The 19,172-nt window shown below is 52.3% G+C and overlaps 59 non-coding genes across 59 annotated transcripts; 39 read left to right on the top strand and 20 right to left on the bottom strand.

The window, feature by feature from the left end:
* Nucleotides 1-109: 109 nt before the first annotated feature.
* Trnav-aac (transfer RNA valine (anticodon AAC)) lies at nt 110-182 on the top strand. Its single transcript has one exon. It is a non-coding gene; the product is annotated as a tRNA-Val (tRNA).
* Nucleotides 183-377: 195 nt separating this feature from the next.
* Nucleotides 378-449, bottom strand: Trnap-cgg (transfer RNA proline (anticodon CGG)). Its single transcript has one exon. It is a non-coding gene; the product is annotated as a tRNA-Pro (tRNA).
* Nucleotides 450-861: 412 nt separating this feature from the next.
* Trnav-uac (transfer RNA valine (anticodon UAC)) lies at nt 862-934 on the top strand. The gene has a single exon. It is a non-coding gene; the product is annotated as a tRNA-Val (tRNA).
* Nucleotides 935-1,092: 158 nt separating this feature from the next.
* Trnav-aac (transfer RNA valine (anticodon AAC)) lies at nt 1,093-1,165 on the top strand. Its single transcript has one exon. It is a non-coding gene; the product is annotated as a tRNA-Val (tRNA).
* Nucleotides 1,166-1,360: 195 nt separating this feature from the next.
* Trnap-cgg (transfer RNA proline (anticodon CGG)) lies at nt 1,361-1,432 on the bottom strand. The gene has a single exon. It is a non-coding gene; the product is annotated as a tRNA-Pro (tRNA).
* Nucleotides 1,433-1,844: 412 nt separating this feature from the next.
* Trnav-uac (transfer RNA valine (anticodon UAC)) lies at nt 1,845-1,917 on the top strand. The gene has a single exon. It is a non-coding gene; the product is annotated as a tRNA-Val (tRNA).
* A 158-nt stretch (nt 1,918-2,075) lies between these two features.
* Nucleotides 2,076-2,148, top strand: Trnav-aac (transfer RNA valine (anticodon AAC)). The gene has a single exon. It is a non-coding gene; the product is annotated as a tRNA-Val (tRNA).
* A 195-nt stretch (nt 2,149-2,343) lies between these two features.
* Trnap-cgg (transfer RNA proline (anticodon CGG)) lies at nt 2,344-2,415 on the bottom strand. The gene has a single exon. It is a non-coding gene; the product is annotated as a tRNA-Pro (tRNA).
* A 412-nt stretch (nt 2,416-2,827) lies between these two features.
* Nucleotides 2,828-2,900, top strand: Trnav-uac (transfer RNA valine (anticodon UAC)). Its single transcript has one exon. It is a non-coding gene; the product is annotated as a tRNA-Val (tRNA).
* A 158-nt stretch (nt 2,901-3,058) lies between these two features.
* On the top strand, nt 3,059-3,131 carry Trnav-aac (transfer RNA valine (anticodon AAC)). The gene has a single exon. It is a non-coding gene; the product is annotated as a tRNA-Val (tRNA).
* A 195-nt stretch (nt 3,132-3,326) lies between these two features.
* On the bottom strand, nt 3,327-3,398 carry Trnap-cgg (transfer RNA proline (anticodon CGG)). Its single transcript has one exon. It is a non-coding gene; the product is annotated as a tRNA-Pro (tRNA).
* Nucleotides 3,399-3,810: 412 nt separating this feature from the next.
* On the top strand, nt 3,811-3,883 carry Trnav-uac (transfer RNA valine (anticodon UAC)). Its single transcript has one exon. It is a non-coding gene; the product is annotated as a tRNA-Val (tRNA).
* Nucleotides 3,884-4,041: 158 nt separating this feature from the next.
* Trnav-aac (transfer RNA valine (anticodon AAC)) lies at nt 4,042-4,114 on the top strand. Its single transcript has one exon. It is a non-coding gene; the product is annotated as a tRNA-Val (tRNA).
* Nucleotides 4,115-4,309: 195 nt separating this feature from the next.
* On the bottom strand, nt 4,310-4,381 carry Trnap-cgg (transfer RNA proline (anticodon CGG)). Its single transcript has one exon. It is a non-coding gene; the product is annotated as a tRNA-Pro (tRNA).
* A 412-nt stretch (nt 4,382-4,793) lies between these two features.
* On the top strand, nt 4,794-4,866 carry Trnav-uac (transfer RNA valine (anticodon UAC)). The gene has a single exon. It is a non-coding gene; the product is annotated as a tRNA-Val (tRNA).
* Nucleotides 4,867-5,024: 158 nt separating this feature from the next.
* Trnav-aac (transfer RNA valine (anticodon AAC)) lies at nt 5,025-5,097 on the top strand. The gene has a single exon. It is a non-coding gene; the product is annotated as a tRNA-Val (tRNA).
* A 195-nt stretch (nt 5,098-5,292) lies between these two features.
* Nucleotides 5,293-5,364, bottom strand: Trnap-cgg (transfer RNA proline (anticodon CGG)). Its single transcript has one exon. It is a non-coding gene; the product is annotated as a tRNA-Pro (tRNA).
* A 412-nt stretch (nt 5,365-5,776) lies between these two features.
* Nucleotides 5,777-5,849, top strand: Trnav-uac (transfer RNA valine (anticodon UAC)). The gene has a single exon. It is a non-coding gene; the product is annotated as a tRNA-Val (tRNA).
* Nucleotides 5,850-6,007: 158 nt separating this feature from the next.
* On the top strand, nt 6,008-6,080 carry Trnav-aac (transfer RNA valine (anticodon AAC)). The gene has a single exon. It is a non-coding gene; the product is annotated as a tRNA-Val (tRNA).
* Nucleotides 6,081-6,275: 195 nt separating this feature from the next.
* On the bottom strand, nt 6,276-6,347 carry Trnap-cgg (transfer RNA proline (anticodon CGG)). The gene has a single exon. It is a non-coding gene; the product is annotated as a tRNA-Pro (tRNA).
* Nucleotides 6,348-6,759: 412 nt separating this feature from the next.
* Nucleotides 6,760-6,832, top strand: Trnav-uac (transfer RNA valine (anticodon UAC)). The gene has a single exon. It is a non-coding gene; the product is annotated as a tRNA-Val (tRNA).
* Nucleotides 6,833-6,990: 158 nt separating this feature from the next.
* Trnav-aac (transfer RNA valine (anticodon AAC)) lies at nt 6,991-7,063 on the top strand. The gene has a single exon. It is a non-coding gene; the product is annotated as a tRNA-Val (tRNA).
* A 195-nt stretch (nt 7,064-7,258) lies between these two features.
* Nucleotides 7,259-7,330, bottom strand: Trnap-cgg (transfer RNA proline (anticodon CGG)). The gene has a single exon. It is a non-coding gene; the product is annotated as a tRNA-Pro (tRNA).
* A 412-nt stretch (nt 7,331-7,742) lies between these two features.
* On the top strand, nt 7,743-7,815 carry Trnav-uac (transfer RNA valine (anticodon UAC)). Its single transcript has one exon. It is a non-coding gene; the product is annotated as a tRNA-Val (tRNA).
* A 158-nt stretch (nt 7,816-7,973) lies between these two features.
* Nucleotides 7,974-8,046, top strand: Trnav-aac (transfer RNA valine (anticodon AAC)). Its single transcript has one exon. It is a non-coding gene; the product is annotated as a tRNA-Val (tRNA).
* Nucleotides 8,047-8,241: 195 nt separating this feature from the next.
* Nucleotides 8,242-8,313, bottom strand: Trnap-cgg (transfer RNA proline (anticodon CGG)). Its single transcript has one exon. It is a non-coding gene; the product is annotated as a tRNA-Pro (tRNA).
* A 412-nt stretch (nt 8,314-8,725) lies between these two features.
* Trnav-uac (transfer RNA valine (anticodon UAC)) lies at nt 8,726-8,798 on the top strand. The gene has a single exon. It is a non-coding gene; the product is annotated as a tRNA-Val (tRNA).
* Nucleotides 8,799-8,956: 158 nt separating this feature from the next.
* Nucleotides 8,957-9,029, top strand: Trnav-aac (transfer RNA valine (anticodon AAC)). The gene has a single exon. It is a non-coding gene; the product is annotated as a tRNA-Val (tRNA).
* A 195-nt stretch (nt 9,030-9,224) lies between these two features.
* On the bottom strand, nt 9,225-9,296 carry Trnap-cgg (transfer RNA proline (anticodon CGG)). Its single transcript has one exon. It is a non-coding gene; the product is annotated as a tRNA-Pro (tRNA).
* Nucleotides 9,297-9,708: 412 nt separating this feature from the next.
* Trnav-uac (transfer RNA valine (anticodon UAC)) lies at nt 9,709-9,781 on the top strand. The gene has a single exon. It is a non-coding gene; the product is annotated as a tRNA-Val (tRNA).
* Nucleotides 9,782-9,939: 158 nt separating this feature from the next.
* Nucleotides 9,940-10,012, top strand: Trnav-aac (transfer RNA valine (anticodon AAC)). Its single transcript has one exon. It is a non-coding gene; the product is annotated as a tRNA-Val (tRNA).
* A 195-nt stretch (nt 10,013-10,207) lies between these two features.
* On the bottom strand, nt 10,208-10,279 carry Trnap-cgg (transfer RNA proline (anticodon CGG)). Its single transcript has one exon. It is a non-coding gene; the product is annotated as a tRNA-Pro (tRNA).
* A 412-nt stretch (nt 10,280-10,691) lies between these two features.
* Nucleotides 10,692-10,764, top strand: Trnav-uac (transfer RNA valine (anticodon UAC)). Its single transcript has one exon. It is a non-coding gene; the product is annotated as a tRNA-Val (tRNA).
* Nucleotides 10,765-10,922: 158 nt separating this feature from the next.
* On the top strand, nt 10,923-10,995 carry Trnav-aac (transfer RNA valine (anticodon AAC)). The gene has a single exon. It is a non-coding gene; the product is annotated as a tRNA-Val (tRNA).
* Nucleotides 10,996-11,190: 195 nt separating this feature from the next.
* On the bottom strand, nt 11,191-11,262 carry Trnap-cgg (transfer RNA proline (anticodon CGG)). Its single transcript has one exon. It is a non-coding gene; the product is annotated as a tRNA-Pro (tRNA).
* A 412-nt stretch (nt 11,263-11,674) lies between these two features.
* Nucleotides 11,675-11,747, top strand: Trnav-uac (transfer RNA valine (anticodon UAC)). Its single transcript has one exon. It is a non-coding gene; the product is annotated as a tRNA-Val (tRNA).
* A 158-nt stretch (nt 11,748-11,905) lies between these two features.
* On the top strand, nt 11,906-11,978 carry Trnav-aac (transfer RNA valine (anticodon AAC)). Its single transcript has one exon. It is a non-coding gene; the product is annotated as a tRNA-Val (tRNA).
* A 195-nt stretch (nt 11,979-12,173) lies between these two features.
* Nucleotides 12,174-12,245, bottom strand: Trnap-cgg (transfer RNA proline (anticodon CGG)). Its single transcript has one exon. It is a non-coding gene; the product is annotated as a tRNA-Pro (tRNA).
* A 412-nt stretch (nt 12,246-12,657) lies between these two features.
* On the top strand, nt 12,658-12,730 carry Trnav-uac (transfer RNA valine (anticodon UAC)). Its single transcript has one exon. It is a non-coding gene; the product is annotated as a tRNA-Val (tRNA).
* A 158-nt stretch (nt 12,731-12,888) lies between these two features.
* Trnav-aac (transfer RNA valine (anticodon AAC)) lies at nt 12,889-12,961 on the top strand. The gene has a single exon. It is a non-coding gene; the product is annotated as a tRNA-Val (tRNA).
* A 195-nt stretch (nt 12,962-13,156) lies between these two features.
* Trnap-cgg (transfer RNA proline (anticodon CGG)) lies at nt 13,157-13,228 on the bottom strand. Its single transcript has one exon. It is a non-coding gene; the product is annotated as a tRNA-Pro (tRNA).
* Nucleotides 13,229-13,640: 412 nt separating this feature from the next.
* Nucleotides 13,641-13,713, top strand: Trnav-uac (transfer RNA valine (anticodon UAC)). Its single transcript has one exon. It is a non-coding gene; the product is annotated as a tRNA-Val (tRNA).
* A 158-nt stretch (nt 13,714-13,871) lies between these two features.
* On the top strand, nt 13,872-13,944 carry Trnav-aac (transfer RNA valine (anticodon AAC)). The gene has a single exon. It is a non-coding gene; the product is annotated as a tRNA-Val (tRNA).
* Nucleotides 13,945-14,139: 195 nt separating this feature from the next.
* Trnap-cgg (transfer RNA proline (anticodon CGG)) lies at nt 14,140-14,211 on the bottom strand. The gene has a single exon. It is a non-coding gene; the product is annotated as a tRNA-Pro (tRNA).
* A 412-nt stretch (nt 14,212-14,623) lies between these two features.
* On the top strand, nt 14,624-14,696 carry Trnav-uac (transfer RNA valine (anticodon UAC)). Its single transcript has one exon. It is a non-coding gene; the product is annotated as a tRNA-Val (tRNA).
* Nucleotides 14,697-14,854: 158 nt separating this feature from the next.
* Trnav-aac (transfer RNA valine (anticodon AAC)) lies at nt 14,855-14,927 on the top strand. The gene has a single exon. It is a non-coding gene; the product is annotated as a tRNA-Val (tRNA).
* A 195-nt stretch (nt 14,928-15,122) lies between these two features.
* On the bottom strand, nt 15,123-15,194 carry Trnap-cgg (transfer RNA proline (anticodon CGG)). The gene has a single exon. It is a non-coding gene; the product is annotated as a tRNA-Pro (tRNA).
* Nucleotides 15,195-15,606: 412 nt separating this feature from the next.
* On the top strand, nt 15,607-15,679 carry Trnav-uac (transfer RNA valine (anticodon UAC)). Its single transcript has one exon. It is a non-coding gene; the product is annotated as a tRNA-Val (tRNA).
* Nucleotides 15,680-15,837: 158 nt separating this feature from the next.
* Trnav-aac (transfer RNA valine (anticodon AAC)) lies at nt 15,838-15,910 on the top strand. The gene has a single exon. It is a non-coding gene; the product is annotated as a tRNA-Val (tRNA).
* A 195-nt stretch (nt 15,911-16,105) lies between these two features.
* On the bottom strand, nt 16,106-16,177 carry Trnap-cgg (transfer RNA proline (anticodon CGG)). Its single transcript has one exon. It is a non-coding gene; the product is annotated as a tRNA-Pro (tRNA).
* Nucleotides 16,178-16,589: 412 nt separating this feature from the next.
* Nucleotides 16,590-16,662, top strand: Trnav-uac (transfer RNA valine (anticodon UAC)). Its single transcript has one exon. It is a non-coding gene; the product is annotated as a tRNA-Val (tRNA).
* Nucleotides 16,663-16,820: 158 nt separating this feature from the next.
* On the top strand, nt 16,821-16,893 carry Trnav-aac (transfer RNA valine (anticodon AAC)). The gene has a single exon. It is a non-coding gene; the product is annotated as a tRNA-Val (tRNA).
* A 195-nt stretch (nt 16,894-17,088) lies between these two features.
* Nucleotides 17,089-17,160, bottom strand: Trnap-cgg (transfer RNA proline (anticodon CGG)). The gene has a single exon. It is a non-coding gene; the product is annotated as a tRNA-Pro (tRNA).
* Nucleotides 17,161-17,572: 412 nt separating this feature from the next.
* Nucleotides 17,573-17,645, top strand: Trnav-uac (transfer RNA valine (anticodon UAC)). The gene has a single exon. It is a non-coding gene; the product is annotated as a tRNA-Val (tRNA).
* A 158-nt stretch (nt 17,646-17,803) lies between these two features.
* On the top strand, nt 17,804-17,876 carry Trnav-aac (transfer RNA valine (anticodon AAC)). The gene has a single exon. It is a non-coding gene; the product is annotated as a tRNA-Val (tRNA).
* A 195-nt stretch (nt 17,877-18,071) lies between these two features.
* On the bottom strand, nt 18,072-18,143 carry Trnap-cgg (transfer RNA proline (anticodon CGG)). The gene has a single exon. It is a non-coding gene; the product is annotated as a tRNA-Pro (tRNA).
* A 412-nt stretch (nt 18,144-18,555) lies between these two features.
* Trnav-uac (transfer RNA valine (anticodon UAC)) lies at nt 18,556-18,628 on the top strand. Its single transcript has one exon. It is a non-coding gene; the product is annotated as a tRNA-Val (tRNA).
* Nucleotides 18,629-18,786: 158 nt separating this feature from the next.
* Trnav-aac (transfer RNA valine (anticodon AAC)) lies at nt 18,787-18,859 on the top strand. The gene has a single exon. It is a non-coding gene; the product is annotated as a tRNA-Val (tRNA).
* Nucleotides 18,860-19,054: 195 nt separating this feature from the next.
* Nucleotides 19,055-19,126, bottom strand: Trnap-cgg (transfer RNA proline (anticodon CGG)). Its single transcript has one exon. It is a non-coding gene; the product is annotated as a tRNA-Pro (tRNA).
* Between the last annotated feature and the right edge of the window lie 46 nt (nt 19,127-19,172).

Raw genomic sequence — 19,172 nt, 5'->3', positions numbered from 1 at the left:
AGGATCTTCTGCATGTACCTTTGTTATGCAAGAAGCGCATTTATTTAATTTTTTAGTTACGATGTCAACATCAGCACGAGTTGTCTCTAAGGTATGGCGCACACAAGTAGTTTCCGTGGTGTAGCGGTTATCACGTCTGCCTAACACGCAGAAGGTCCCCGGTTCGATCCCGGGCGGAAACACTTTTTCATCATTAAAAAAAAGACATAGTAACATGCATCTGCTTCCATCTGTACCCAAAAACCTTCGTAATCGCCTTCACACGTCGGATCAGAGTGTCAATTGCTCACATCAAATATGAAATTCATTTGATACTGCCGCCGAGCATTTTGCATCGACTCAGCCACTCATGTGCGATCAGTTTGCACAAAACGCTAGGGCTCGTCCGGGATTTGAACCCGGGACCTCCTGCACCCGAAGCAGGAATCATACCCCTAGACCAACGAGCCATCTGACGTGGCGAATGACTATTATTTCAGTGCACTGGGTGCCTCGATGTGGTCCAGGGTGCTCTGGAAAGTCTCGTGTAGGCTGGCGGGATGGGGGCGGCGCGAATTCCCGCGGTCGGCGGCCTTCCTGGGCTATTGGTACCTTCATGTAGAGCTGCCGCTGGGCTCGCACTCCCTGCTGCTAAGAAAGTGATTGCTTTTGCTGCTATGACTTGCAATCACGACTGCGGGAAACGCCGCTATCTCGTTAGGGGTGCTACGGCAGACACCCTCTCGAGCACCCCGAAGACTTCTTGAGCCCTCGGCTGTAATGGTTTCCAGGCTGTCAAAAGAACCGTCGCGTGTGCATTCGCGGACGGGAGAGAGGCTGAGGTAATTTCGAGTGAACGGGGATGGACTCCTCCCGTCCGCAGTTTCCGTAGTGTAGCGGTTATCACGTCTGCTTTACACGCAGAAGGTCCCCGGTTCGATCCCGGGCGGGAACAGTATTTTCTTGCCTGTGTCGCATTGTACTCCAGTGAGCCACGTCATGTGAGGATCTTCTGCATGTACCTTTGTTATGCAAGAAGCGCATTTATTTAATTTTTTAGTTACGATGTCAACATCAGCACGAGTTGTCTCTAAGGTATGGCGCACACAAGTAGTTTCCGTGGTGTAGCGGTTATCACGTCTGCCTAACACGCAGAAGGTCCCCGGTTCGATCCCGGGCGGAAACAATTTTTCATCATTAAAAACAAGACATAGTAACATGCATCTGCTTCCATCTGTACCCAAAAACCTTCGTAATCGCCTTCACACGTCGGATCAGAGTGTCAATTGCTCACATCAAATATGAAATTCATTTGATACTGCCGCCGAGCATTTTGCATCGACTCAGCCACTCATGTGCGATCAGTTTGCACAAAACGCTAGGGCTCGTCCGGGATTTGAACCCGGGACCTCCTGCACCCGAAGCAGGAATCATACCCCTAGACCAACGAGCCATCTGACATGGCGAATGACTATTATTTCAGTGCACTGGGTGCCTCGATGTGGTCCAGGGTGCTCTGGAAAGTCTCGTGTAGGCTGGCGGGATGGGGGCGGCGCGAATTCCCGCGGTCGGCGGCCTTCCTGGGCTATTGGTACCTTCATGTAGAGCTGCCGCTGGGCTCGCACTCCCTGCTGCTAAGAAAGTGATTGCTTTTGCTGCTATGACTTGCAATCACGACTGCGGGAAACGCCGCTATCTCGTTAGGGGTGCTACGGCAGACACCCTCTCGAGCACCCCGAAGACTTCTTGAGCCCTCGGCTGTAATGGTTTCCAGGCTGTCAAAAGAACCGTCGCGTGTGCATTCGCGGACGGGAGAGAGGCTGAGGTAATTTCGAGTGAACGGGGATGGACTCCTCCCGTCCGCAGTTTCCGTAGTGTAGCGGTTATCACGTCTGCTTTACACGCAGAAGGTCCCCGGTTCGATCCCGGGCGGGAACAGTATTTTCTTGCCTGTGTCGCATTGTACTCCAGTGAGCCACGTCATGTGAGGATCTTCTGCATGTACCTTTGTTATGCAAGAAGCGCATTTATTTAATTTTTTAGTTACGATGTCAACATCAGCACGAGTTGTCTCTAAGGTATGGCGCACACAAGTAGTTTCCGTGGTGTAGCGGTTATCACGTCTGCCTAACACGCAGAAGGTCCCCGGTTCGATCCCGGGCGGAAACAATTTTTCATCATTAAAAACAAGACATAGTAACATGCATCTGCTTCCATCTGTACCCAAAAACCTTCGTAATCGCCTTCACACGTCGGATCAGAGTGTCAATTGCTCACATCAAATATGAAATTCATTTGATACTGCCGCCGAGCATTTTGCATCGACTCAGCCACTCATGTGCGATCAGTTTGCACAAAACGCTAGGGCTCGTCCGGGATTTGAACCCGGGACCTCCTGCACCCGAAGCAGGAATCATACCCCTAGACCAACGAGCCATCTGACGTGGCGAATGACTATTATTTCAGTGCACTGGGTGCCTCGATGTGGTCCAGGGTGCTCTGGAAAGTCTCGTGTAGGCTGGCGGGATGGGGGCGGCGCGAATTCCCGCGGTCGGCGGCCTTCCTGGGCTATTGGTACCTTCATGTAGAGCTGCCGCTGGGCTCGCACTCCCTGCTGCTAAGAAAGTGATTGCTTTTGCTGCTATGACTTGCAATCACGACTGCGGGAAACGCCGCTATCTCGTTAGGGGTGCTACGGCAGACACCCTCTCGAGCACCCCGAAGACTTCTTGAGCCCTCGGCTGTAATGGTTTCCAGGCTGTCAAAAGAACCGTCGCGTGTGCATTCGCGGACGGGAGAGAGGCTGAGGTAATTTCGAGTGAACGGGGATGGACTCCTCCCGTCCGCAGTTTCCGTAGTGTAGCGGTTATCACGTCTGCTTTACACGCAGAAGGTCCCCGGTTCGATCCCGGGCGGGAACAGTATTTTCTTGCCTGTGTCGCATTGTACTCCAGTGAGCCACGTCATGTGAGGATCTTCTGCATGTACCTTTGTTATGCAAGAAGCGCATTTATTTAATTTTTTAGTTACGATGTCAACATCAGCACGAGTTGTCTCTAAGGTATGGCGCACACAAGTAGTTTCCGTGGTGTAGCGGTTATCACGTCTGCCTAACACGCAGAAGGTCCCCGGTTCGATCCCGGGCGGAAACACTTTTTCATCATTAAAAACAAGACATAGTAACATGCATCTGCTTCCATCTGTACCCAAAAACCTTCGTAATCGCCTTCACACGTCGGATCAGAGTGTCAATTGCTCACATCAAATATGAAATTCATTTGATACTGCCGCCGAGCATTTTGCATCGACTCAGCCACTCATGTGCGATCAGTTTGCACAAAACGCTAGGGCTCGTCCGGGATTTGAACCCGGGACCTCCTGCACCCGAAGCAGGAATCATACCCCTAGACCAACGAGCCATCTGACATGGCGAATGACTATTATTTCAGTGCACTGGGTGCCTCGATGTGGTCCAGGGTGCTCTGGAAAGTCTCGTGTAGGCTGGCGGGATGGGGGCGGCGCGAATTCCCGCGGTCGGCGGCCTTCCTGGGCTATTGGTACCTTCATGTAGAGCTGCCGCTGGGCTCGCACTCCCTGCTGCTAAGAAAGTGATTGCTTTTGCTGCTATGACTTGCAATCACGACTGCGGGAAACGCCGCTATCTCGTTAGGGGTGCTACGGCAGACACCCTCTCGAGCACCCCGAAGACTTCTTGAGCCCTCGGCTGTAATGGTTTCCAGGCTGTCAAAAGAACCGTCGCGTGTGCATTCGCGGACGGGAGAGAGGCTGAGGTAATTTCGAGTGAACGGGGATGGACTCCTCCCGTCCGCAGTTTCCGTAGTGTAGCGGTTATCACGTCTGCTTTACACGCAGAAGGTCCCCGGTTCGATCCCGGGCGGGAACAGTATTTTCTTGCCTGTGTCGCATTGTACTCCAGTGAGCCACGTCATGTGAGGATCTTCTGCATGTACCTTTGTTATGCAAGAAGCGCATTTATTTAATTTTTTAGTTACGATGTCAACATCAGCACGAGTTGTCTCTAAGGTATGGCGCACACAAGTAGTTTCCGTGGTGTAGCGGTTATCACGTCTGCCTAACACGCAGAAGGTCCCCGGTTCGATCCCGGGCGGAAACAATTTTTCATCATTAAAAACAAGACATAGTAACATGCATCTGCTTCCATCTGTACCCAAAAACCTTCGTAATCGCCTTCACACGTCGGATCAGAGTGTCAATTGCTCACATCAAATATGAAATTCATTTGATATTGCCGCCGAGCATTTTGCATCGACTCAGCCACTCATGTGCGATCAGTTTGCACAAAACGCTAGGGCTCGTCCGGGATTTGAACCCGGGACCTCCTGCACCCGAAGCAGGAATCATACCCCTAGACCAACGAGCCATCTGACATGGCGAATGACTATTATTTCAGTGCACTGGGTGCCTCGATGTGGTCCAGGGTGCTCTGGAAAGTCTCGTGTAGGCTGGCGGGATGGGGGCGGCGCGAATTCCCGCGGTCGGCGGCCTTCCTGGGCTATTGGTACCTTCATGTAGAGCTGCCGCTGGGCTCGCACTCCCTGCTGCTAAGAAAGTGATTGCTTTTGCTGCTATGACTTGCAATCACGACTGCGGGAAACGCCGCTATCTCGTTAGGGGTGCTACGGCAGACACCCTCTCGAGCACCCCGAAGACTTCTTGAGCCCTCGGCTGTAATGGTTTCCAGGCTGTCAAAAGAACCGTCGCGTGTGCATTCGCGGACGGGAGAGAGGCTGAGGTAATTTCGAGTGAACGGGGATGGACTCCTCCCGTCCGCAGTTTCCGTAGTGTAGCGGTTATCACGTCTGCTTTACACGCAGAAGGTCCCCGGTTCGATCCCGGGCGGGAACAGTATTTTCTTGCCTGTGTCGCATTGTACTCCAGTGAGCCACGTCATGTGAGGATCTTCTGCATGTACCTTTGTTATGCAAGAAGCGCATTTATTTAATTTTTTAGTTACGATGTCAACATCAGCACGAGTTGTCTCTAAGGTATGGCGCACACAAGTAGTTTCCGTGGTGTAGCGGTTATCACGTCTGCCTAACACGCAGAAGGTCCCCGGTTCGATCCCGGGCGGAAACACTTTTTCATCATTAAAAACAAGACATAGTAACATGCATCTGCTTCCATCTGTACCCAAAAACCTTCGTAATCGCCTTCACACGTCGGATCAGAGTGTCAATTGCTCACATCAAATATGAAATTCATTTGATACTGCCGCCGAGCATTTTGCATCGACTCAGCCACTCATGTGCGATCAGTTTGCACAAAACGCTAGGGCTCGTCCGGGATTTGAACCCGGGACCTCCTGCACCCGAAGCAGGAATCATACCCCTAGACCAACGAGCCATCTGACGTGGCGAATGACTATTATTTCAGTGCACTGGGTGCCTCGATGTGGTCCAGGGTGCTCTGGAAAGTCTCGTGTAGGCTGGCGGGATGGGGGCGGCGCGAATTCCCGCGGTCGGCGGCCTTCCTGGGCTATTGGTACCTTCATGTAGAGCTGCCGCTGGGCTCGCACTCCCTGCTGCTAAGAAAGTGATTGCTTTTGCTGCTATGACTTGCAATCACGACTGCGGGAAACGCCGCTATCTCGTTAGGGGTGCTACGGCAGACACCCTCTCGAGCACCCCGAAGACTTCTTGAGCCCTCGGCTGTAATGGTTTCCAGGCTGTCAAAAGAACCGTCGCGTGTGCATTCGCGGACGGGAGAGAGGCTGAGGTAATTTCGAGTGAACGGGGATGGACTCCTCCCGTCCGCAGTTTCCGTAGTGTAGCGGTTATCACGTCTGCTTTACACGCAGAAGGTCCCCGGTTCGATCCCGGGCGGGAACAGTATTTTCTTGCCTGTGTCGCATTGTACTCCAGTGAGCCACGTCATGTGAGGATCTTCTGCATGTACCTTTGTTATGCAAGAAGCGCATTTATTTAATTTTTTAGTTACGATGTCAACATCAGCACGAGTTGTCTCTAAGGTATGGCGCACACAAGTAGTTTCCGTGGTGTAGCGGTTATCACGTCTGCCTAACACGCAGAAGGTCCCCGGTTCGATCCCGGGCGGAAACAATTTTTCATCATTAAAAACAAGACATAGTAACATGCATCTGCTTCCATCTGTACCCAAAAACCTTCGTAATCGCCTTCACACGTCGGATCAGAGTGTCAATTGCTCACATCAAATATGAAATTCATTTGATACTGCCGCCGAGCATTTTGCATCGACTCAGCCACTCATGTGCGATCAGTTTGCACAAAACGCTAGGGCTCGTTCGGGATTTGAACCCGGGACCTCCTGCACCCGAAGCAGGAATCATACCCCTAGACCAACGAGCCATCTGACATGGCGAATGACTATTATTTCAGTGCACTGGGTGCCTCGATGTGGTCCAGGGTGCTCTGGAAAGTCTCGTGTAGGCTGGCGGGATGGGGGCGGCGCGAATTCCCGCGGTCGGCGGCCTTCCTGGGCTATTGGTACCTTCATGTAGAGCTGCCGCTGGGCTCGCACTCCCTGCTGCTAAGAAAGTGATTGCTTTTGCTGCTATGACTTGCAATCACGACTGCGGGAAACGCCGCTATCTCGTTAGGGGTGCTACGGCAGACACCCTCTCGAGCACCCCGAAGACTTCTTGAGCCCTCGGCTGTAATGGTTTCCAGGCTGTCAAAAGAACCGTCGCGTGTGCATTCGCGGACGGGAGAGAGGCTGAGGTAATTTCGAGTGAACGGGGATGGACTCCTCCCGTCCGCAGTTTCCGTAGTGTAGCGGTTATCACGTCTGCTTTACATGCAGAAGGTCCCCGGTTCGATCCCGGGCGGGAACAGTATTTTCTTGCCTGTGTCGCATTGTACTCCAGTGAGCCACGTCATGTGAGGATCTTCTGCATGTACCTTTGTTATGCAAGAAGCGCATTTATTTAATTTTTTAGTTACGATGTCAACATCAGCACGAGTTGTCTCTAAGGTATGGCGCACACAAGTAGTTTCCGTGGTGTAGCGGTTATCACGTCTGCCTAACACGCAGAAGGTCCCCGGTTCGATCCCGGGCGGAAACACTTTTTCATCATTAAAAACAAGACATAGTAACATGCATCTGCTTCCATCTGTACCCAAAAACCTTCGTAATCGCCTTCACACGTCGGATCAGAGTGTCAATTGCTCACATCAAATATGAAATTCATTTGATACTGCCGCCGAGCATTTTGCATCGACTCAGCCACTCATGTGCGATCAGTTTGCACAAAACGCTAGGGCTCGTCCGGGATTTGAACCCGTGACCTCCTGCACCCGAAGCAGGAATCATATCCCTAGACCAACGAGCCATCTGACATGGCGAATGACTATTATTTCAGTGCACTGGGTGCCTCGATGTGGTCCAGGGTGCTCTGGAAAGTCTCGTGTAGGCTGGCGGGATGGGGGCGGCGCGAATTCCCGCGGTCGGCGGCCTTCCTGGGCTATTGGTACCTTCATGTAGAGCTGCCGCTGGGCTCGCACTCCCTGCTGCTAAGAAAGTGATTGCTTTTGCTGCTATGACTTGCAATCACGACTGCGGGAAACGCCGCTATCTCGTTAGGGGTGCTACGGCAGACACACTCTCGAGCACCCCGAAGACTTCTTGAGCCCTCGGCTGTAATGGTTTCCAGGCTGTCAAAAGAACCGTCGCGTGTGCATTCGCGGACGGGAGAGAGGCTGAGGTAATTTCGAGTGAACGGGGATGGACTCCTCCCGTCCGCAGTTTCCGTAGTGTAGCGGTTATCACGTCTGCTTTACACGCAGAAGGTCCCCGGTTCGATCCCGGGCGGGAACAGTATTTTCTTGCCTGTGTCGCATTGTACTCCAGTGAGCCACGTCATGTGAGGATCTTCTGCATGTCCCTTTGTTATGCAAGAAGCGCATTTATTTAATTTTTTAGTTACGATGTCAACATCAGCACGAGTTGTCTCTAAGGTATGGCGCACACAAGTAGTTTCCGTGGTGTAGCGGTTATCACGTCTGCCTAACACGCAGAAGGTCCCCGGTTCGATCCCGGGCGGAAACACTTTTTCATCATTAAAAACAAGACATAGTAACATGCATCTGCTTCCATCTGTACCCAAAAACCTTCGTAATCGCCTTCACACGTCGGATCAGAGTGTCAATTGCTCACATCAAATATGAAATTCATTTGATACTGCCGCCGAGCATTTTGCATCGACTCAGCCACTCATGTGCGATCAGTTTGCACAAAACGCTAGGGCTCGTCCGGGATTTGAACCCGGGACCTCCTGCACCCGAAGCAGGAATCATACCCCTAGACCAACGAGCCATCTGACATGGCGAATGACTATTATTTCAGTGCACTGGGTGCCTCGATGTGGTCCAGGGTGCTCTGGAAAGTCTCGTGTAGGCTGGCGGGATGGGGGCGGCGCGAATTCCCGCGGTCGGCGGCCTTCCTGGGCTATTGGTACCTTCATGTAGAGCTGCCGCTGGGCTCGCACTCCCTGCTGCTAAGAAAGTGATTGCTTTTGCTGCTATGACTTGCAATCACGACTGCGGGAAACGCCGCTATCTCGTTAGGGGTGCTACGGCAGACACCCTCTCGAGCACCCCGAAGACTTCTTGAGCCCTCGGCTGTAATGGTTTCCAGGCTGTCAAAAGAACCGTCGCGTGTGCATTCGCGGACGGGAGAGAGGCTGAGGTAATTTCGAGTGAACGGGGATGGACTCCTCCCGTCCGCAGTTTCCGTAGTGTAGCGGTTATCACGTCTGCTTTACACGCAGAAGGTCCCCGGTTCGATCCCGGGCGGGAACAGTATTTTCTTGCCTGTGTCGCATTGTACTCCAGTGAGCCACGTCATGTGAGGATCTTCTGCATGTACCTTTGTTATGCAAGAAGCGCATTTATTTAATTTTTTAGTTACGATGTCAACATCAGCACGAGTTGTCTCTAAGGTATGGCGCACACAAGTAGTTTCCGTGGTGTAGCGGTTATCGCGTCTGCCTAACACGCAGAAGGTCCCCGGTTCGATCCCGGGCGGAAACACTTTTTCATCATTAAAAACAAGACATAGTAACATGCATCTGCTTCCATCTGTACCCAAAAACCTTCGTAATCGCCTTCACACGTCGGATCAGAGTGTCAATTGCTCACATCAAATATGACATTCATTTGATACTGCCGCCGAGCATTTTGCATCGACTCAGCTACTCATGTGCGATCAGTTTGCACAAAACGCTAGGGCTCGTCCGGGATTTGAACCCGGGACCTCCTGCACCCGAAGCAGGAATCATACCCCTAGACCAACGAGCCATCTGACATGGCGAATGACTATTATTTCAGTGCACTGGGTGCCTCGATGTGGTCCAGGGTGCTCTGGAAAGTCTCGTGTAGGCTGGCGGGATGGGGGCGGCGCGAATTCCCGCGGTCGGCGGCCTTCCTGGGCTATTGGTACCTTCATGTAGAGCTGCCGCTGGGCTCGCACTCCCTGCTGCTAAGAAAGTGATTGCTTTTGCTGCTATGACTTGCAATCACGACTGCGGGAAACGCCGCTATCTCGTTAGGGGTGCTACGGCAGACACACTCTCGAGCACCCCGAAGACTTCTTGAGCCCTCGGCTGTAATGGTTTCCAGGCTGTCAAAAGAACCGTCGCGTGTGCATTCGCGGACGGGAGAGAGGCTGAGGTAATTTCGAGTGAACGGGGATGGACTCCTCCCGTCCGCAGTTTCCATAGTGTAGCGGTTATCACGTCTGCTTTACACGCAAAAGGTCCCCGGTTCGATCCCGGGCGGGAACAGTATTTTCTTGCCTGTGTCGCATTGTACTCCAGTGAGCCACGTCATGTGAGGATCTTCTGCATGTACCTTTGTTATGCAAGAAGCGCATTTATTTAATTTTTTAGTTACGATGTCAACATCAGCACGAGTTGTCTCTAAGGTATGGCGCACACAAGTAGTTTCCGTGGTGTAGCGGTTATCACGTCTGCCTAACACGCAGAAGGTCCCCGGTTCGATCCCGGGCGGAAACACTTTTTCATCATTAAAAACAAGACATAGTAACATGCATCTGCTTCCATCTGTACCCAAAAACCTTCGTAATCGCCTTCACACGTCGGATCAGAGTGTCAATTGCTCACATCAAATATGAAATTCATTTGATACTGCCGCCGAGCATTTTGCATCGACTCAGCCACTCATGTGCGATCAGTTTGCACAAAACGCTAGGGCTCGTCCGGGATTTGAACCCGGGACCTCCTGCACCCGAAGCAGGAATCATACCCCTAGACCAACGAGCCATCTGACGTGGCGAATGACTATCATTTCAGTGCACTGGGTGCCTCGATGTGGTCCAGGGTGCTCTGGAAAGTCTCGTGTAGGCTGGCGGGATGGGGGCGGCGCGAATTCCCGCGGTCGGCGGCCTTCCTGGGCTATTGGTACCTTCATGTAGAGCTGCCGCTGGGCTCGCACTCCCTGCTGCTAAGAAAGTGATTGCTTTTGCTGCTATGACTTGCAATCACGACTGCGGGAAACGCCGCTATCTCGTTAGGGGTGCTACGGCAGACACCCTCTCGAGCACCCCGAAGACTTCTTGAGCCCTCGGCTGTAATGGTTTCCAGGCTGTCAAAAGAACCGTCGCGTGTGCATTCGCGGACGGGAGAGAGGCTGAGGTAATTTCGAGTGAACGGGGATGGACTCCTCCCGTCCGCAGTTTCCGTAGTGTAGCGGTTATCACGTCTGCTTTACACGCAAAAGGTCCCCGGTTCGATCCCGGGCGGGAACAGTATTTTCTTGCCTGTGTCGCATTGTACTCCAGTGAGCCACGTCATGTGAGGATCTTCTGCATGTACCTTTGTTATGCAAGAAGCGCATTTATTTAATTTTTTAGTTACGATGTCAACATCAGCACGAGTTGTCTCTAAGGTATGGCGCACACAAGTAGTTTCCGTGGTGTAGCGGTTATCGCGTCTGCCTAACACGCAGAAGGTCCCCGGTTCGATCCCGGGCGGAAACACTTTTTCATCATTAAAAACAAGACATAGTAACATGCATCTGCTTCCATCTGTACCCAAAAACCTTCGTAATCGCCTTCACACGTCGGATCAGAGTGTCAATTGCTCACATCAAATATGACATTCATTTGATACTGCCGCCGAGCATTTTGCATCGACTCAGCCACTCATGTGCGATCAGTTTGCACAAAACGCTAGGGCTCGTCCGGGATTTGAACCCGGGACCTCCTGCACCCGAAGCAGGAATCATACCCCTAGACCAACGAGCCATCTGACATGGCGAATGACTATTATTTCAGTGCACTGGGTGCCTCGATGTGGTCCAGGGTGCTCTGGAAAGTCTCGTGTAGGCTGGCGGGATGGGGGCGGCGCGAATTCCCGCGGTCGGCGGCCTTCCTGGGCTATTGGTACCTTCATGTAGAGCTGCCGCTGGGCTCGCACTCCCTGCTGCTAAGAAAGTGATTGCTTTTGCTGCTATGACTTGCAATCACGACTGCGGGAAACGCCGCTATCTCGTTAGGGGTGCTACGGCAGACACCCTCTCGAGCACCCCGAAGACTTCTTGAGCCCTCGGCTGTAATGGTTTCCAGGCTGTCAAAAGAACCGTCGCGTGTGCATTCGCGGACGGGAGAGAGGCTGAGGTAATTTCGAGTGAACGGGGATGGACTCCTCCCGTCCGCAGTTTCCGTAGTGTAGCGGTTATCACGTCTGCTTTACACGCAAAAGGTCCCCGGTTCGATCCCGGGCGGGAACAGTATTTTCTTGCCTGTGTCGCATTGTACTCCAGTGAGCCACGTCATGTGAGGATCTTCTGCATGTACCTTTGTTATGCAAGAAGCGCATTTATTTAATTTTTTAGTTACGATGTCAACATCAGCACGAGTTGTCTCTAAGGTATGGCGCACACAAGTAGTTTCCGTGGTGTAGCGGTTATCACGTCTGCCTAACACGCAGAAGGTCCCCGGTTCGATCCCGGGCGGAAACACTTTTTCATCATTAAAAACAAGACATAGTAACATGCATCTGCTTCCATCTGTACCCAAAAACCTTCGTAATCGCCTTCACACGTCGGATCAGAGTGTCAATTGCTCACATCAAATATGAAATTCATTTGATACTGCCGCCGAGCATTTTGCATCGACTCAGCCACTCATGTGCGATCAGTTTGCACAAAACGCTAGGGCTCGTCCGGGATTTGAACCCGGGACCTCCTGCACCCGAAGCAGGAATCATACCCCTAGACCAACGAGCCATCTGACGTGGCGAATGACTATTATTTCAGTGCACTGGGTGCCTCGATGTGGTCCAGGGTGCTCTGGAAAGTCTCGTGTAGGCTGGCGGGATGGGGGCGGCGCGAATTCCCGCGGTCGGCGGCCTTCCTGGGCTATTGGTACCTTCATGTAGAGCTGCCGCTGGGCTCGCACTCCCTGCTGCTAAGAAAGTGATTGCTTTTGCTGCTATGACTTGCAATCACGACTGCGGGAAACGCCGCTATCTCGTTAGGGGTGCTACGGCAGACACCCTCTCGAGCACCCCGAAGACTTCTTGAGCCCTCGGCTGTAATGGTTTCCAGGCTGTCAAAAGAACCGTCGCGTGTGCATTCGCGGACGGGAGAGAGGCTGAGGTAATTTCGAGTGAACGGGGATGGACTCCTCCCGTCCGCAGTTTCCGTAGTGTAGCGGTTATCACGTCTGCTTTACACGCAGAAGGTCCCCGGTTCGATCCCGGGCGGGAACAGTATTTTCTTGCCTGTGTCGCATTGTACTCCAGTGAGCCACGTCATGTGAGGATCTTCTGCATGTACCTTTGTTATGCAAGAAGCGCATTTATTTAATTTTTTAGTTACGATGTCAACATCAGCACGAGTTGTCTCTAAGGTATGGCGCACACAAGTAGTTTCCGTGGTGTAGCGGTTATCGCGTCTGCCTAACACGCAGAAGGTCCCCGGTTCGATCCCGGGCGGAAACACTTTTTCATCATTAAAAACAAGACATAGTAACATGCATCTGCTTCCATCTGTACCCAAAAACCTTCGTAATCGCCTTCACACGTCGGATCAGAGTGTCAATTGCTCACATCAAATATGACATTCATTTGATACTGCCGCCGAGCATTTTGCATCGACTCAGCTACTCATGTGCGATCAGTTTGCACAAAACGCTAGGGCTCGTCCGGGATTTGAACCCGGGACCTCCTGCACCCGAAGCAGGAATCATACCCCTAGACCAACGAGCCATCTGACATGGCGAATGACTATTATTTCAGTGCACTGGGTGCCTCAATGTGGTCCAGGGTGCTCTGGAAAGTCTCGTGTAGGCTGGCGGGATGGGGGCGGCGCGAATTCCCGCGGTCGGCGGCCTTCCTGGGCTATTGGTACCTTCATGTAGAGCTGCCGCTGGGCTCGCACTCCCTGCTGCTAAGAAAGTGATTGCTTTTGCTGCTATGACTTGCAATCACGACTGCGGGAAACGCCGCTATCTCGTTAGGGGTGCTACGGCAGACACACTCTCGAGCACCCCGAAGACTTCTTGAGCCCTCGGCTGTAATGGTTTCCAGGCTGTCAAAAGAACCGTCGCGTGTGCATTCGCGGACGGGAGAGAGGCTGAGGTAATTTCGAGTGAACGGGGATGGACTCCTCCCGTCCGCAGTTTCCATAGTGTAGCGGTTATCACGTCTGCTTTACACGCAAAAGGTCCCCGGTTCGATCCCGGGCGGGAACAGTATTTTCTTGCCTGTGTCGCATTGTACTCCAGTGAGCCACGTCATGTGAGGATCTTCTGCATGTACCTTTGTTATGCAAGAAGCGCATTTATTTAATTTTTTAGTTACGATGTCAACATCAGCACGAGTTGTCTCTAAGGTATGGCGCACACAAGTAGTTTCCGTGGTGTAGCGGTTATCACGTCTGCCTAACACGCAGAAGGTCCCCGGTTCGATCCCGGGCGGAAACACTTTTTCATCATTAAAAACAAGACATAGTAACATGCATCTGCTTCCATCTGTACCCAAAAACCTTCGTAATCGCCTTCACACGTCGGATCAGAGTGTCAATTGCTCACATCAAATATGAAATTCATTTGATACTGCCGCCGAGCATTTTGCATCGACTCAGCCACTCATGTGCGATCAGTTTGCACAAAACGCTAGGGCTCGTCCGGGATTTGAACCCGGGACCTCCTGCACCCGAAGCAGGAATCATACCCCTAGACCAACGAGCCATCTGACGTGGCGAATGACTATCATTTCAGTGCACTGGGTGCCTCGATGTGGTCCAGGGTGCTCTGGAAAGTCTCGTGTAGGCTGGCGGGATGGGGGCGGCGCGAATTCCCGCGGTCGGCGGCCTTCCTGGGCTATTGGTACCTTCATGTAGAGCTGCCGCTGGGCTCGCACTCCCTGCTGCTAAGAAAGTGATTGCTTTTGCTGCTATGACTTGCAATCACGACTGCGGGAAACGCCGCTATCTCGTTAGGGGTGCTACGGCAGACACCCTCTCGAGCACCCCGAAGACTTCTTGAGCCCTCGGCTGTAATGGTTTCCAGGCTGTCAAAAGAACCGTCGCGTGTGCATTCGCGGACGGGAGAGAGGCTGAGGTAATTTCGAGTGAACGGGGATGGACTCCTCCCGTCCGCAGTTTCCGTAGTGTAGCGGTTATCACGTCTGCTTTACACGCAAAAGGTCCCCGGTTCGATCCCGGGCGGGAACAGTATTTTCTTGCCTGTGTCGCATTGTACTCCAGTGAGCCACGTCATGTGAGGATCTTCTGCATGTACCTTTGTTATGCAAGAAGCGCATTTATTTAATTTTTTAGTTACGATGTCAACATCAGCACGAGTTGTCTCTAAGGTATGGCGCACACAAGTAGTTTCCGTGGTGTAGCGGTTATCGCGTCTGCCTAACACGCAGAAGGTCCCCGGTTCGATCCCGGGCGGAAACACTTTTTCATCATTAAAAACAAGACATAGTAACATGCATCTGCTTCCATCTGTACCCAAAAACCTTCGTAATCGCCTTCACACGTCGGATCAGAGTGTCAATTGCTCACATCAAATATGACATTCATTTGATACTGCCGCCGAGCATTTTGCATCGACTCAGCCACTCATGTGCGATCAGTTTGCACAAAACGCTAGGGCTCGTCCGGGATTTGAACCCGGGACCTCCTGCACCCGAAGCAGGAATCATACCCCTAGACCAACGAGCCATCTGACATGGCGAATGACTATTATTTCAGTGCACTGGGTGCCTCGATGTGGTCCAGGGTGCTCTGGAAAGTCTCGTGTAGGCTGGCGGGATGGGGGCGGCGCGAATTCCCGCGGTCGGCGGCCTTCCTGGGCTATTGGTACCTTCATGTAGAGCTGCCGCTGGGCTCGCACTCCCTGCTGCTAAGAAAGTGATTGCTTTTGCTGCTATGACTTGCAATCACGACTGCGGGAAACGCCGCTATCTCGTTAGGGGTGCTACGGCAGACACCCTCTCGAGCACCCCGAAGACTTCTTGAGCCCTCGGCTGTAATGGTTTCCAGGCTGTCAAAAGAACCGTCGCGTGTGCATTCGCGGACGGGAGAGAGGCTGAGGTAATTTCGAGTGAACGGGGATGGACTCCTCCCGTCCGCAGTTTCCGTAGTGTAGCGGTTATCACGTCTGCTTTACACGCAAAAGGTCCCCGGTTCGATCCCGGGCGGGAACAGTATTTTCTTGCCTGTGTCGCATTGTACTCCAGTGAGCCACGTCATGTGAGGATCTTCTGCATGTACCTTTGTTATGCAAGAAGCGCATTTATTTAATTTTTTAGTTACGATGTCAACATCAGCACGAGTTGTCTCTAAGGTATGGCGCACACAAGTAGTTTCCGTGGTGTAGCGGTTATCACGTCTGCCTAACACGCAGAAGGTCCCCGGTTCGATCCCGGGCGGAAACACGTTTTCATCATTAAAAACAAGACATAGTAACATGCATCTGCTTCCATCTGTACCCAAAAACCTTCGTAATCGCCTTCACACGTCGGATCAGAGTGTCAATTGCTCACATCAAATATGAAATTCATTTGATACTGCCGCCGAGCATTTTGCATCGACTCAGCCACTCATGTGCGATCAGTTTGCACAAAACGCTAGGGCTCGTCCGGGATTTGAACCCGGGACCTCCTGCACCCGAAGCAGGAATCATACCCCTAGACCAACGAGCCATCTGACGTGGCGAATGACTATTATTTCAGTGCACTGGGTGCCTCGATGTGGTCCAGGGTGCTCTGGAAAGTCTCGTGTAGGCTGGCGGGATGGGGGCGGCGCGAATTCCCGCGGTCGGCGGCCTTCCTGGGCTATTGGTACCTTCATGTAGAGCTGCCGCTGGGCTCGCACTCCCTGCTGCTAAGAAAGTGATTGCTTTTGCTGCTATGACTTGCAATCACGACTGCGGGAAACGCCGCTATCTCGTTAGGGGTGCTACGGCAGACACCCTCTCGAGCACCCCGAAGACTTCTTGAGCCCTCGGCTGTAATGGTTTCCAGGCTGTCAAAAGAACCGTCGCGTGTGCATTCGCGGACGGGAGAGAGGCTGAGGTAATTTCGAGTGAACGGGGATGGACTCCTCCCGTCCGCAGTTTCCGTAGTGTAGCGGTTATCACGTCTGCTTTACACGCAAAAGGTCCCCGGTTCGATCCCGGGCGGGAACAGTATTTTCTTGCCTGTGTCGCATTGTACTCCAGTGAGCCACGTCATGTGAGGATCTTCTGCATGTACCTTTGTTATGCAAGAAGCGCATTTATTTAATTTTTTAGTTACGATGTCAACATCAGCACGAGTTGTCTCTAAGGTATGGCGCACACAAGTAGTTTCCGTGGTGTAGCGGTTATCACGTCTGCCTAACACGCAGAAGGTCCCCGGTTCGATCCCGGGCGGAAACACTTTTTCATCATTAAAAACAAGACATAGTAACATGCATCTGCTTCCATCTGTACCCAAAAACCTTCGTAATCGCCTTCACACGTCGGATCAGAGTGTCAATTGCTCACATCAAATATGAAATTCATTTGATACTGCCGCCGAGCATTTTGCATCGACTCAGCCACTCATGTGCGATCAGTTTGCACAAAACGCTAGGGCTCGTCCGGGATTTGAACCCGGGACCTCCTGCACCCGAAGCAGGAATCATACCCCTAGACCAACGAGCCATCTGACATGGCGAATGACTATTATTTCAGTGCACTGGGTGCCTCGATGTGGTCCAGGGTGCTCTGGAAAGTCTCGTGTAGGCTGGCGGGATGGGGGCGGCGCGAATTCCCGCGGTCGGCGGCCTTCCTGGGCTATTGGTACCTTCATGTAGAGCTGCCGCTGGGCTCGCACTCCCTGCTGCTAAGAAAGTGATTGCTTTTGCTGCTATGACTTGCAATCACGACTGCGGGAAACGCCGCTATCTCGTTAGGGGTGCTACGGCAGACACCCTCTCGAGCACCCCGAAGACTTCTTGAGCCCTCGGCTGTAATGGTTTCCAGGCTGTCAAAAGAACCGTCGCGTGTGCATTCGCGGACGGGAGAGAGGCTGAGGTAATTTCGAGTGAACGGGGATGGACTCCTCCCGTCCGCAGTTTCCGTAGTGTAGCGGTTATCACGTCTGCTTTACACGCAGAAGGTCCCCGGTTCGATCCCGGGCGGGAACAGTATTTTCTTGCCTGTGTCGCATTGTACTCCAGTGAGCCACGTCATGTGAGGATCTTCTGCATGTACCTTTGTTATGCAAGAAGCGCATTTATTTAATTTTTTAGTTACGATGTCAACATCAGCACGAGTTGTCTCTAAGGTATGGCGCACACAAGTAGTTTCCGTGGTGTAGCGGTTATCACGTCTGCCTAACACGCAGAAGGTCCCCGGTTCGATCCCGGGCGGAAACACTTTTTCATCATTAAAAACAAGACATAGTAACATGCATCTGCTTCCATCTGTACCCAAAAACCTTCGTAATCGCCTTCACACGTCGGATCAGAGTGTCAATTGCTCACATCAAATATGAAATTCATTTGATACTGCCGCCGAGCATTTTGCATCGACTCAGCCACTCATGTGCGATCAGTTTGCACAAAACGCTAGGGCTCGTCCGGGATTTGAACCCGGGACCTCCTGCACCCGAAGCAGGAATCATACCCCTAGACCAACGAGCCATCTGACATGGCGAATGACTATTATTTCAGTGCACTGGGTGCCTCGATGTGGTCCAGGGTGCTCTGGAAAGTCTCGTGTAGGCTGGCGGGATGGGGGCGGCGCGAATTCCCGCGGTCGGCGGCCTTCCTGGGCTATTGGTACCTTCATGTAGAGCTGCCGCTGGGCTCGCACTCCCTGCTGCTAAGAAAGTGATTGCTTTTGCTGCTATGACTTGCAATCACGACTGCGGGAAACGCCGCTATCTCGTTAGGGGTGCTACGGCAGACACCCTCTCGAGCACCCCGAAGACTTCTTGAGCCCTCGGCTGTAATGGTTTCCAGGCTGTCAAAAGAACCGTCGCGTGTGCATTCGCGGACGGGAGAGAGGCTGAGGTAATTTCGAGTGAACGGGGATGGACTCCTCCCGTCCGCAGTTTCCGTAGTGTAGCGGTTATCACGTCTGCTTTACACGCAGAAGGTCCCCGGTTCGATCCCGGGCGGGAACAGTATTTTCTTGCCTGTGTCGCATTGTACTCCAGTGAGCCACGTCATGTGAGGATCTTCTGCATGTACCTTTGTTATGCAAGAAGCGCATTTATTTAATTTTTTAGTTACGATGTCAACATCAGCACGAGTTGTCTCTAAGGTATGGCGCACACAAGTAGTTTCCGTGGTGTAGCGGTTATCACGTCTGTCTAACACGCAGAAGGTCCCCGGTTCGATCCCGGGCGGAAACAATTTTTCATCATTAAAAACAAGACATAGTAACATGCATCTGCTTCCATCTGTACCCAAAAACCTTCGTAATCGCCTTCACACGTCGGATCAGAGTGTCAATTGCTCACATCAAATATGACATTCATTTGATACTGCCGCCGAGCATTTTGCATCGACTCAGCCACTCATGTGCGATCAGTTTGCACAAAACGCTAGGGCTCGTCCGGGATTTGAACCCGGGACCTCCTGCACCCGAAGCAGGAATCATACCCCTAGACCAACGAGCCATCTGACATGGCGAATGACTATTATTTCAGTGCACTGGGTGCCTCG

Source organism: Schistocerca gregaria, chromosome 2, assembly GCF_023897955.1.
Source record: "Schistocerca gregaria isolate iqSchGreg1 chromosome 2, iqSchGreg1.2, whole genome shotgun sequence".
Classification (NCBI taxonomy): domain Eukaryota; kingdom Metazoa; phylum Arthropoda; class Insecta; order Orthoptera; family Acrididae; genus Schistocerca; species Schistocerca gregaria.
The sequence above is the reverse complement of the archived record's forward strand: the minus strand, read 5'-3'. Positions and strand labels throughout refer to the sequence as shown.